The sequence below is a fragment of the Rhipicephalus sanguineus genome, unplaced genomic scaffold (genome assembly GCF_013339695.2).
Source record: "Rhipicephalus sanguineus isolate Rsan-2018 unplaced genomic scaffold, BIME_Rsan_1.4 Seq1040, whole genome shotgun sequence".
In the NCBI taxonomy this organism is placed as follows: Eukaryota; Metazoa; Arthropoda; class Arachnida; order Ixodida; family Ixodidae; genus Rhipicephalus; species Rhipicephalus sanguineus.
In genome coordinates, this window is record NW_023614218.1 from 66,030 (window position 1) to 78,620 (window position 12,591).

General features: G+C 47.3%; 1 non-coding gene across 1 annotated transcript; it reads left to right on the forward strand.

The window, feature by feature from the left end:
• The first annotated feature begins 5,616 nt into the window (after positions 1 to 5,616).
• Trnav-aac (transfer RNA valine (anticodon AAC)) lies at positions 5,617 to 5,688 on the forward strand. Its single transcript has one exon. It is a non-coding gene; the product is annotated as a tRNA-Val (tRNA).
• The last annotated feature ends 6,903 nt before the right edge of the window (positions 5,689 to 12,591 follow it).

Here is a 12,591-nt window from a genome sequence, read left to right on the forward strand (position 1 = left end):
CCTGCTAAAGTGAAAGAAAATATACATACAATTGAGATGTACATTCATTATCAATTGCTGTATGATAGTAGTATAACCTGCGTGACAGCTTGCGGCTACGGATCAAACTTTTTTCCGGAGTCCCGTTACGCCCTGCCTCGCAATGATATTTAGGTTTCGGCTCAAATTAAAAAAAAAATAACAAAAAAAAGCAGTCAGCCAGTGAGCTCATCGTTCATGCGCAATGGCTTCGTTATATGTCTATAATGGTACAGTAACGTGAAACAATAAATACGTTTAGAATTATAAATGTTACGCTGAAAGCTCTAATGTCTTTAATTTACCGCCGTAGTTTATAGGTCAGAAAACAAATTTCAAAATTATCACTTTTAAATTTCCCGCTGAATGTCCGATGGTGACGCACGGATTTCACAGTGTTTTTTTTTTCGTATTTGGCCTAGAATGGCTCAACAAAATTTCCTTAAAATTGGTATGTTGATTCTCTGGCTCCCTGGGAAGACAATGTACACCATTTTTACCGATGAGGGACTACGTAGGCCTTAGTAGACGCCGTCAAAATATATGACGTCGCGGCGACTGGTAAGGATACTTCAAGGTGGAAGTCGTCACCAGCATCTTTCTTTTTTATTTTTTTGCGCATTTTCTCGATTTCCAAGCATCTTCTTGCAGCAAGCGGTGGTGTCTTGGATCGGGAAAGAGTAATTTACTAATACGAAAAAAAAAAAAAAAAGGGGGTTTCTATTTAGTGTCCCTCTGCAGGTCTTCTTGCCATTCCTTGAAGGAGAACTCAAAACACAACTTCGCACGCACGCACACGCAGCGAAATAGTAGCGATTGCTACATCATTGAGAACGGCGCTACCGTTCTGTTCTTGTGGTGTAGTCATTCTGCTTCTGGTCACCGACGCGTGCGGACGCAGGATGGTTAGCTCCCAGAGAGCTGCGACAGCGGTCGCTTACGGCCGTGGTACCCCATCTTTTACCGTGCCAAAGGACTACAGGATTGTACTGCCCACTGTTTCATCAGGTGATGCTATGAAGCGTGCAGTCGTATTGCACTGCGATATTTCAGGAAGGCCGTATCGCATCGAAGATTTTCGAAAGCCCTTGCAAGACGCCGGTGTCATCAAAGATGTGGCTGTTATCGGTGCCTACCAGATGTCACACGTCTGGCTTGTCAACCTGCGGACAGATGAGGCCAAAAAGAAGCTTGTGGAAGCAGGTCGCTTGGTAGTCAAGGACCGGCTGTGCATCGTCATTGACCCTAACAGGCAAGAGGTGCGTCTAAAGTTGCACTGGGTGGCTTTAGATGTTTCTAACGAAAGCATTCGAAGGACATTTAGCGAGTATGGTGAAGTAAAGGAGGTGACAAACGACAGGTGGGAAAGTGGAAGGATTTGAATGTGTGACTCCCTGACGAAGTTGTGAGACTAATTTTATAAGGAAGGTGTTGCACTGACGATTATACCGAATCAGATTCGTCTAGGCAGCGGTTACAGCGCTCATTGTTGCGCCAGGGCGAGCACCGTTATGCCCTTCGCTGCAACATACGGGCCATATACGGCGGGACTGCAGAGTTCCAAATGCAACGAATGTCATGCATTTGGCCACACACAGGAGGCTTGCACGCGGAGCTACGCCAGAGCGGTAGGACGGCCTGCTGTTTCAGCCAGAGCGAGCTATCAATGCACGAGGAAGGGCAGAAAGGCTGCGGCACCTGCAGCAATTTTTATGAACGGAAAAGACCAGGGAGCGGCAAGGACGATAGCGTCTCCGGGTGCCCACCGTCGGCGATGGACAACGCGGGCGTCGGTAAGTCAAGAGCCGGTGGAAGCGAACGCGGACGGCGTCGACGTGGGAAACCTGGCGGAGGAATCTGCCAGAGAACAGCGGGACGCATGCAGCGTCTCTCAAGTTCCAGAGGCAGCGGGCAAAGAACGGCGGTCATCGCAACTGCAGCGGAGGAGATGGACGCCGAGGCAGCACCAGCAAAACGTCGCCATGAGGATGTGGTTGCGCGTCGCAGGTATCAGCGTATGAGGCAGATAGAAGCGTCTGTGGGGTCAGTGGTGCAAAGAAGAGAAGCGCGCGTGCTGTTCGCATGCGCGCTTCGTCCCTATCAAGGGGCGACAAAGATGCAAATCTTTAGCCGCACAAATGGCGTCGGTTGCAAGGCGTCGATATGCAGGACGAGGGCGTCTTGCCGTCGGCTCGAACGGCGGCAGAACTGTGTCATTGGAAATCCTGCGCGTGGGAATTAATATTCGTGGATTGGCAGCTAAAAGGAGACAAAACCAATTGTATCGTGTTGCGACGGGCAGGAATTAGATATAATTGCAGTTCAGGAAACGAAAATGAACGTGCAGACCGGACCGATGACATTACGCCCTTTTTCGGCGCGGTACAATGTTGTGTTAGTCATGCTTGGCTCGTCCGGAGGATGCCTTCTCTTTATTATAACTGCTTGGGCATTGTATACAGTCGGTCACAAGCTAAATCGGGTCGCCTTGTTATTTGCGACTTTGTTTTCGCCGGCAATGAATGGCGAGTTGTGTTGTTGTATGCACCAACTGACGTGCTCAGCGTCTAGACTTTTTCTGCCGTGTATGTGATTATTGTAACACTGACCGCATTCTTATCCTCGGCGATTTAATTGCGTTTGTTCGGCACGGGACAAAACGAGTTCTACCCCATATCGCGAGGCGAGTACAATTAAGTTAGCAGATATGATAAATGATTACGCCCTTGAGGATCTAGGTGAAAGTATTTCGAGTGGCCATCGCGTCCAATTCACGCATTTTCAGGGATTAAGTCACTCTCGCCTTGATCGTGCCTACGTGTCGCTGATATTGTACCTTTGTGTACAGATTATTCTGTAACTCCTCTATCTTTCACTGACCATTGTTTGGTTAAGTTTACCATTTGCAGCAGAAAAGAAAGGAAAGGAAAATTTAATTGGGATTTGGAAATGAATAACAAACTCCTTGATGACGACGTTTTCCAAACATTAATACAAGAGAGCATAGAAGAGCTTAATGACGACAATAGCTCTAGAACTGGTCCAAAGTGGGAAACATTTAAGCAAAGAATAAAATGAAAGCTATAGAAAAGTCCACTATTCTTAAGTTCGAAGGACGCAGAAATGAGCACGTTTTTACGTTCAAACTTGGGCACTTTTAGAGGAAGAGAGCCGAATGCCGGGAAACTTTAAGGAAGACTTCGTGCTGTTAAAGAAAAAATTGGAACTTCTAGACATCGAGAAATATCATGGAGCAATAATTAGGGCCCGCGCGGTAAAAATGGTAACTGATGAGAGTCGACGAAACGCGCTCTGGGTATGGAAAAGAGTTATGCCCAGCGTAATTTAATAACACAGATTGTGTACAATGGTGTTCTAACAAATGCCAGGGATGACATTGCGCAGGCTTTTACGAGTATTACAGCAAGCTGTTTGCAATAGGTCCTGTAGATCGTGACCACTTCACAAAAGAATTTTTGTCGTCCATGCCGCAGGTCGCTGATGAAACTAAAGATAGATTGGAACTCTCTGTCTCGGTGGGTGAGGTAGAGAGAGCGATCGATCACCTCAACTGCGGCAAGTCGCCTGGACCGGACGGTCTAAGTGCGGCTTTTTACAAGAAGTTCAAGCACGAGTTGTCTCCAATTTTGGCGCACCTTTTCACGAAGCATTTGAGGTGAAATCTGCCTCCGTCATTTCTGTCCTCCCATACTATTCTCATTCCTAAAACAGATGATCCAATCAAATTGCGGCAGGTTTCCGCTTATCGACCAATCAGTCTAACCAATGTAGATTACAAAATCTTTATGAAAATAATTGCACGTAGGTTACAGGGCGTAATAAAAGAAATTGTAGGTCCGCATCAAACATGTGGAAAGGGGGAGGCATCTTCACGAATATTCATAAAGCGAGGTGCGTACTAGAATGCAGCGATGTCATGAACTCTCCGGTTGCGATGCTTCAGGTTGATTTGGAGAAAGCCTTCGATCGCGTTCCGCATGACTTGCTCATAGCAGTCTTAGAGCACGTGAACGTTGGTAAAGTGATAACAGAAGCCGCGTTAAGAGGCATATACGATGTACTACGCCGGATAGTTAACAAAGAGGTAGGAAAGTCTATAGAATTGCAGCGCTCTGTTACGCCAAGGGTGCCGCCTCTCCTCTCCTTTTCTGCATATTCATTGAAAGCTTTTGTCTCAGTATATTGAACAGTAACGCATTCAAGGATCAGGCTTCATGCTGTGAAGTGCGGCTACTGGCGTATGCTGATGACATAGCGATTTTTTGTACAAACCTCGAAAGTATTGCAGAAGCAGTTAACATCGTAAAACGCTTTGTGAGGTTAGTGGAAGCGCAGTGAATTGGGAAAATGTCTTGGTTTCTGGCATGGAGATTGGGAGCTCACGCCAATTTTCATGAACGTCCAGTGGCTCACAACCGGTTAAGTATTTAGGCATTCCTCTCGAAAATTACAGCGACAGTGAACCTTATTGGCACGGGCAGACATCTCAAATCCGAGAAAAAGCAGAAAAATGGAAGGCCAAGGATTTATCCATTTTTGCACGCGCTACCATTTGTAACGTGTTTTATTACAAAATTGTGGTACGTGTTGCAAGTACTTCATTGCTCTCGAGTCAACCTTCAAAAACTTCATCGTATTTTTGCCGTCTTTATTTGGGGTCCACCTGGGAGAAGACTACTAGGACGAATCTTTTCGACGTGTGGCGTGACGGTGGTTTGGGTTTGTCGCATTGTTTCTGCGACAGCTTGTAAATCGCTTCTTGTACCTTCGTGACGTTCAAGACCCGTTTTTGCGCACGGTCTGCCAAGGCGGTTGGCCAATGCTTTGCCTGAGTTTGTAGTGTCTTCTGTTAGGTTGAAAGGTCGAACACAAGGTTACTTTAAAGAGATTATCGAGTCATTTCGCTTCCTCAAGGCACGATTTTCTATTAAATATTTAGGCACTGTGTCCCGTAAAAAGTTATATAAAGAATTATGTGATGTTGTTCTCCCATCCCTTGTACCGCTCTCAGTACTGTGGTGAAAAATGGAGCAAAGTGCTAAAACGCGTAAAAGGCATGCCTGTGCGTCCGGGGGTTAAAACTTTCTTCTTTAAGCTTCATGCTGGTGTCTTGCCAGTTAAGACGTGGTTGTCTGAAAAGGGGTTGTTCGTTCCGTGGGGTGACCAGTGCTTTTATGTCGCAAACCAGAACCATTGAGCATGTCTTTCTGGAATGCGGGACGGGTGTTCTTCTGGGACGTCTGCAAAGGAACTAAGAAAGATTTCCCATTGGACGCACAGGGCATAAGGTATTTGATGATTGAAATGATGATGGATTCCTTATGATATCACAATGTTATTGGCGCTTTACAGCATTGGAGGTCCCGAATGGCTGTACGTAACGCTGATGTTGACGCTCGGCGAGCCATAGATTACTTTGTGAGACGCTGACTTCGTTTCTGAATTGCAAAAAATGCAAAAGGATGTACCGATGGGTACCTCGCATGGAATTGCTGTTGCACATGAAACAATTGTAGACAGGATGTACTCTCTTCTCACGGTTGAAAACTGAAGCCCTGCAATAAAGACAAAAAAAAAGTCTTGTGGTGTAGTGGTTATCACATCCGCCTAACACGCGGAAGGTCCCAGGTTCGATCCCTGGCAGGAACAGTTTTTTTTTTTCATTTTGCGTTCTTTTTTTTTTTTACACGCTCGAAGGACCTAAATGTAACATTTCGACAGAAGTCTGTCTGGCTGGGTGGAAGAATAAGAAGTCGAAATACCTCCAGCCACAAATTCTTGGAGGAAACCCGACGTTTCGAGACCAAGACTTTGCCACCACGTGGCAAATAAGTGACCGTTTCGAAATGGTATGGCGCTTCCTCGAACGATGGTGACAACTCACTTAGTGGACTTGCACTTAACTGATACATAATTAAAATTTCTCGAGATGTTCAGCAGTCGATATATTTTTTTTTCTCTTGTCGGTTCAGCCCAGCGCAAGGTGAAGCAAGGCCATCGACATAGAATTCTGCAAATTACGATTTCGAAAGAGCGATCGAATGCAGAACATAAACACGTCACTATTTTTGTCTTCTATGTCTCACCCCTTCACAAAGGAAATTGTTAATTACCCTAAACTACAGCCGTTGTATTCGTCGAGATGAAAGAAAGCGGATTACTCAAATAGGTTGTAAAATTAGAATATTTAGGCACGGTTTTTCAAAGCTTACTGCACGATCTGCGCTATTGGCACGTGAGTTGATATTTGAGGGTGTTAATGTGATCTCGCTATGTTAATAAGCCGGACCACGAGTTGGTGTCGGGCTATAGCGAGAAAATCGATTAGTTTTTTAACTCCAATTTTTCCTTTGCCACAACGTGCATGCATGGCGCCCGTTGTTAAAGTTGCGTCTGCCCTTGACGAGAGCTGCGCTTTATAAAACCCCCCCCCCCCTTTTTTTTTTAATGCAGCACGTTGATTCTAGTCTGCTGGAATGCATTCCTTTCGTCAATTTAAGGCTGAAAAACAATACGGGCTGTTTCGGCTCACCACCCTTACGTCATCAGCTTGCATGCACCTGCGTTGCTCGATTAGCGACGCGTGATTCGCAGAAGACCTTGGCAGGAAAGTCAGGTTGACACTTCCGGACGCGAATGTACCTCCACTAGATGTATTACATACACAGCTTGACGGTACTACGCTGCGCTATGTGCTATATATAGTTGGTAGACTAAGCGTAAATAGTAAGAGTTATCTCATAGCACGTGACGTTTAGTTCCCCGATGTCATCTTGTGGAACGTAAACGCGAAATTCTGTCGCAAGAAATATTGTTATAAAACCAAAAAAAAAAAGGGGGGGGGGGGTAGTACACGGACACTCCCACTCCCCCTCCCTCCTAACCTCCAACCTTCGTCTTGGGACATGTAGGAAAAATAAGCTCTCTTCATATAAAGATTAAGAAACATTATTGCACAATACAATCGCTATGCAACCGCACTGCAGACGTGATTGCAGCGAACACGCTCTACGCCTCCGCACAGTCTGGTGATTGCAGCATTTGCAGTTGCCGAATATCGACACTACGCGAGATATGTCGAAAGCGCGTCTGGCTGGGTCGCGTCTTACAATTATTCTTCGCCCGTTTCGTCAGAGGCGGCCATCTTGCGCAAGTGCACGATCACATCGTAATGCTTCTGCTTGCTCCATATGTCACCACTCTCCGTTTCCGAACACGGCAACTAGAGATCGGCAACCGAAACAGAAAGTCAATAAAGCCGCTGCTGCCGCCATCTCCCGGTGGCGTTCGCAAAGTACGTTGAACTTGTTTCGACCTCTCGACAGAGGTGGCAGCACACGCACTTACGTGAACTAATGAGGTTCAAGAATAAAAGAAAACGTAACCGCATGCGTAAACCCAATGACGGTGGTCTCCCCGCGGGCGGGGCGTAGCCAAGGGGGGGGGGGGGTTTGGGGGGGTTCAAACCCCCCCGAAATTTTTCAGTTTTGCTTGCGTATATAGGCACGCACCACATACAAACGCACGCACGAACATACATAAAGTATGGTTGAACCCCCCCCCCCCCCGAAAAAATTTCTGGCTACGCCCTGCCCGCGGGCTTTATTGACAAAATAGTTTTTTAGCAAGTTACGGAAATACGGTACGCAAATACGGTGCGGTATTCGGTACCGCTCCTCCTTTCTCGCTCGTTGTGCTTTTGCCGAGTGAAGGCATTCCCAACACCCCTGAAAGCTTTTTTTCAAGCATTACTGTGATGTGTCAGGCCTCGTTGTTGACGGTCAGCCTATGCATTGTTAACGAGGAACCTGTCGTTCGGGGGACGCCCTTTCATTGGAACTGCGAACGGCTTAAGGGAGTACTGACACAATTTTGACACATCGGAAAAGGGACATTTTTCGTTTTCTTGGTATGTAGCGTTAACGCTCGCCCCACACACCGGAGTCAGAAAACACCTATAAATATATTACTTTGATATTAATTGTTTTCGTCACTGAGCATCTGTAAGCCAGCCTTACCGCAGTGGGCATTATCACAACAGTTTCACTGACTTTGCGAACTCTGCGTCCTGCATGCAGCCTAAATCACAAAATCACCGTCGGGGCCACTGAACGACATTTACTCATAATTGCCAACGTGCATCACAAACAATGACAGATCTGCCGCTATAATAGTACGTCGCAAAGTTGCTGGCTGCCCGTGACGTCACACTGCAATGACACGTCACTGAGAAGCTGCCCCCTCAATATCTGTAATGTGAACGTGTGGTTCTTATGGTGTGGATGGTTGGGAGCACGGACGTTCCCACCAACCCGACGAGGCTGCTTGTAGGTTTGGACAACACTTTATGCACACAAGAAACCCGCACACTAAAACAAACTATTCAAACACAGAAAAGCACGAGCTAGCCATGAGCGTCCCTAATCGTAACCAAAGTCATGGTCTCAAGGATGACACTGGCTCACCCACTTGACAGTCCATGGAGTTGAACGAAGCAGTAGTCCTGTGGCCTGGTGGCGAGGTGAGGTACAGGGCAGTGAGAAGGGAGCTTCAGGGAGGTTGGCACTGGCTCCTGAAGACTGGCGATGGAGCTTGATCCTTGCGCTTGCGAAGCGTTCGGAGCCGGAGGAAGTTGGCGGCCAACCTGAAGCCTCAACTCGTGGACCGCGATGCTGTGGTACGACACTCGGGTCCGGGGCCACCCGACTCGATCGAACGCCCAGCACCGTCTGCCACCCTCTTCCTTTTCTTCTCCTGCACGCGACCCTCCGTGTTCGCGCCCCTTTTGCGCGTGCCTCAGCGTCCTCGTCGTCTTCTTCCACCGCTGCACCTCACGCGTACAAACCACAACTCATTCGCGCGCACATCACAATATCGAAACGAAAGTGTGCTATTTCTTTTTAAGGTAGCGGTATTAAAAATATAATTCGATGCATTTCCAGGAACCACAATACTCTTTTAAGGGTTATCGACACCAGCCTTTTCATCTAGAGCAATAATTCTAAATTATTTAAAATTCTTGTCAGTACTTCTTTAAGCACAGCGAGCGGGAAACGAGGAGTGGTATGGATACCGTGTCGTATTTATGTACCATATTTCCGTAACTCGCTAAAGTACTCTAATGAAGACAAAGATTCGGGGGCGGAGCTTCTGCATATGTACTCCTACGCCAAGAAGTCCGCCTTGGCGCATGTTTCGTCCCGCATGCTCGGGCGACATGTCAGGGTTGCCCTCGGGCTCCATCGCGCGTTCTTTATATGCGCAGGCGTGGGTTGGCGGCAAAACAATGCCGTGGTAGCTTTTGGGTGTCGCTACTGCGTTACCATTGTAGATATCGAAGGACGGAAAAATCGCTTTCTCAATTTTACGAACTTACGATTTCGTGAAATAATTCGCGCGTGGTAATCACTTTGTTAAATCGAGTCTTAACTATGCATTCCATTTCGCGCAGGGTACCCTGCGACATACTCTGCTGTACTATCCGCGTCAAATGAAACCCGAACACGGCAAGCCTTCGCAGTGGTATAGTGCGCGCCGTCCAGTTATCACCATTGACAGGCGCGCGCATCCGGTTTGACCGCACTGCGCATATATGCCGCCTGTCCATGGTGAAAACTGGACGGCGCGCACTATACCACTGCGAAGGCTTGCCGGTATTCGGGTTTCAGTTGACGCGGATAGTACATCTTCACTGCAATGTCAATATAGCTGCAGCGAAAACGAACTAAGGAGCTGTTTACAGCGCTGACAGAGATCCCGGATCCTAACTGCGTTTTTGAACTGCAATACATGGCAGCTTAAGCAAATTTCCTCCTTAGTTAGCTAATATTATATTCTTCCTGTTAGATTTTCTTTTATTCATGGTCCTGATAAGTATACGTCTCATGAGGTACTAAGTTTTAAACAGCAAGAGAGAGAATTACACTTTGCTTTAGAACCAGACGTGCTTTCTGTCAATTATTTTGCTTCTGGCAGTATGCTGATCCGCGTTTTCGTAAGAGGACGTGGAGTACTATGTTCATAGCTGAATAAACTTCGAACGATCAAAAAATTTTCATGTTTATGAATATATATGCAGGTTGTTTCGAGGGATATGTCCCAAAATCCTGAACAGTAAGCCGTGTGGAACATTTCCTTGCTGCCTTCATAATTACTTTTTGTGTAGCAGCAGGCATCTTAAGACGCCTAGGCGCACAAATTACGGCAGTATTTAAGAAAATTAAATTAATGAACTTTTTAAATTAATGGATACAGGCGGTTGATTCAAATAGGAGAATTGGAGTCCTTCCTTCGAAAAGCCCATTGCCACTTGAGATTTCCTAAAAGCGGCCCCTGGTAATTTAGCAGAGTGTAGAAATCTCACCGAATTCGAATTCCCCTTCGCTGCTTCCTTTGTGCTCGCGCCTATGGTTTAGTACATCGCGAGCCGATGGCGTGTGCGCAGCAGCGAGCTTGGCGGGAAGACTGCGGCGAAAGTGGGATGGTGTGGCGGCTTATTGAGTGGTGTTCACAAATAACTAAATCCGTAAATAAATTCGTCACGATAGTGGGTCTTGAACCCTGCGCCTGCGACAGAGAAGCACGATACCACAGCATTCACTATACGCTGTAATCGCATGCATAATCAGGCTGAGTAAAACACCTTTAAAGGAGTCCTGCAACACTTTTTCAACTATTCATCGAATGACTTCGTCAAAGGAGTTTTTTGCCTCGCGAATCAACTGCCGCAAGAATTTTTAGAATCCGTGAAGTACGAGCGAAGTTGCAAGGGTTTGCCGCATGCTTTAAAGGGACCGACAACTGATTTTTCTCGACCCAGTTTTTTACGGCGCGACAGGAAGCCCACCCTTCATGGCGTTTGTAGCTGCAGTGGTTTATCCGAAAAGCACGTAGTTATTTTAAAAGCAGTATTTTTCGATCTGAAAGACTCCAAACACGCATGGAGGCTTGCTCCAGCAACGCTGAGAATGATAGCGATGCCGCTAGCCCTTGTGAAAGCTGTCGTTGTTCTGCTTTCGCAGGAGTTACTGTAGCTATGCTTGACCATTTTTTTTGAGCTTTCCAACCATTTTGAAAATAGCAAGCTGTTACAATGAGATGTGTGGCTTTATACACCTTCCCGGCATTTGTACAGCGTTGTGTGCGCCTGCGCCCAAGGTTGCCTGTGCCTGTGTCATGGATGGCTTGTCCCGGCGTCGTTACTCTCTCGATACACGAGCCAAGCCAAGCAATCGAAAACGTAACTGTGCATATGCACGGCCGCACCGAGTAGCAGCGCGCGTCATTTCTGAGACGAAGTGTAGGTAGCAAAACTATGTCACTCCAACATCTTAGCGACCTGGAAACTGCGTGCACGGTTGCATGAGCACGCTGAAAAGTTGCTCAAGACGCGCTGACGAGCATGGGATCATTACGTCACGCGAAGGCAGCGCCACTTTAATGCATACTACTAACGCAGGCCTATATGTACATTATTATGGAGTAATACCTTTATATAAAGAAAGGAACAATATTTCAATACTAACAAAAAAATCGTCGACCGCGTACAGCAATCACGGTCACGTGGCCGTCTTCATCGGATCATTCATGTTTTTGCCGCCAGAGGCGCCACAGGTCATTTTTCCGCGACTTTCAATAATAAATAAAAATATAAATCCATCTCTCACGAAAAAAACAGGCGTTGGTTTGAGTCAGTGCAACGGACAATCTTTCATCAGTGGAGTCAACTCATTTCATATTCTGGGCAGTTGTCGGTCCCTTTAAGCACTTTCTCTCTCCATTCGCACCAGCCAGTGCGCAGAAAGCTACGCTGGGGGGTGGAAGCTAGGTCCGTTCGTCAGCGCGCGTGATCACTTTCAGCACTTTATTTCCTTGTTTTCTTCGAACGCGTCACAGTGTGATGGAGAGTGCGCGCGCGGCACGTGGCGGCCTCCCGCGGCGGCCACGGTAATTATGCAGCTCAGGACACGGCCGGGCTAGACCGCACGCACGCGCGCGCTCGCGTGCGGTCTAGCCCGGCCGTGCTCAGGATGCTCGAATCAGCCAGTGGCCGTGGACTTTGGGTTTATAGCGCGGTCATTTAGGTTTACGGCATCATTTGCAGAGAGAAAAGGAAGCGATTTCTAGCTGACTCTGAGAATTAACTGTAAATCCCAGGCCGCGTGCTGCGCTATAATGTTTGGCTCGCGTGTTCTCGGGAGCCTCGACTACCGATCGGCAGCGTTTTCTGACTGTAGTGAATAGAGGGAATTTGTGGAAGGAATTTATGTTTGTGAACTTTTGTTGGAATTTTGAAATGTTTGTGAGAATGAAGACGACGGCGACATGAAGGCGAGCCAGGGGCAGGTGGCACGCGCGGCGGCGGCACGAGAGAAAAAAAAACAAGAAAAGAAGAAAAAGAAGAGAGGCGCGTGTGGAACGCGCAGAGGGCTGCGCGAAGCAAGCCGAAGGACACGCCGGACCAGGGCGCTGTCCGAGAAGTTGTCGTGGCCGTGCTCAGCGAGGACTGGTGCTTGCCTGGTGTTTCGGGCGTTGGCGGTGGCTCCAGCGAGG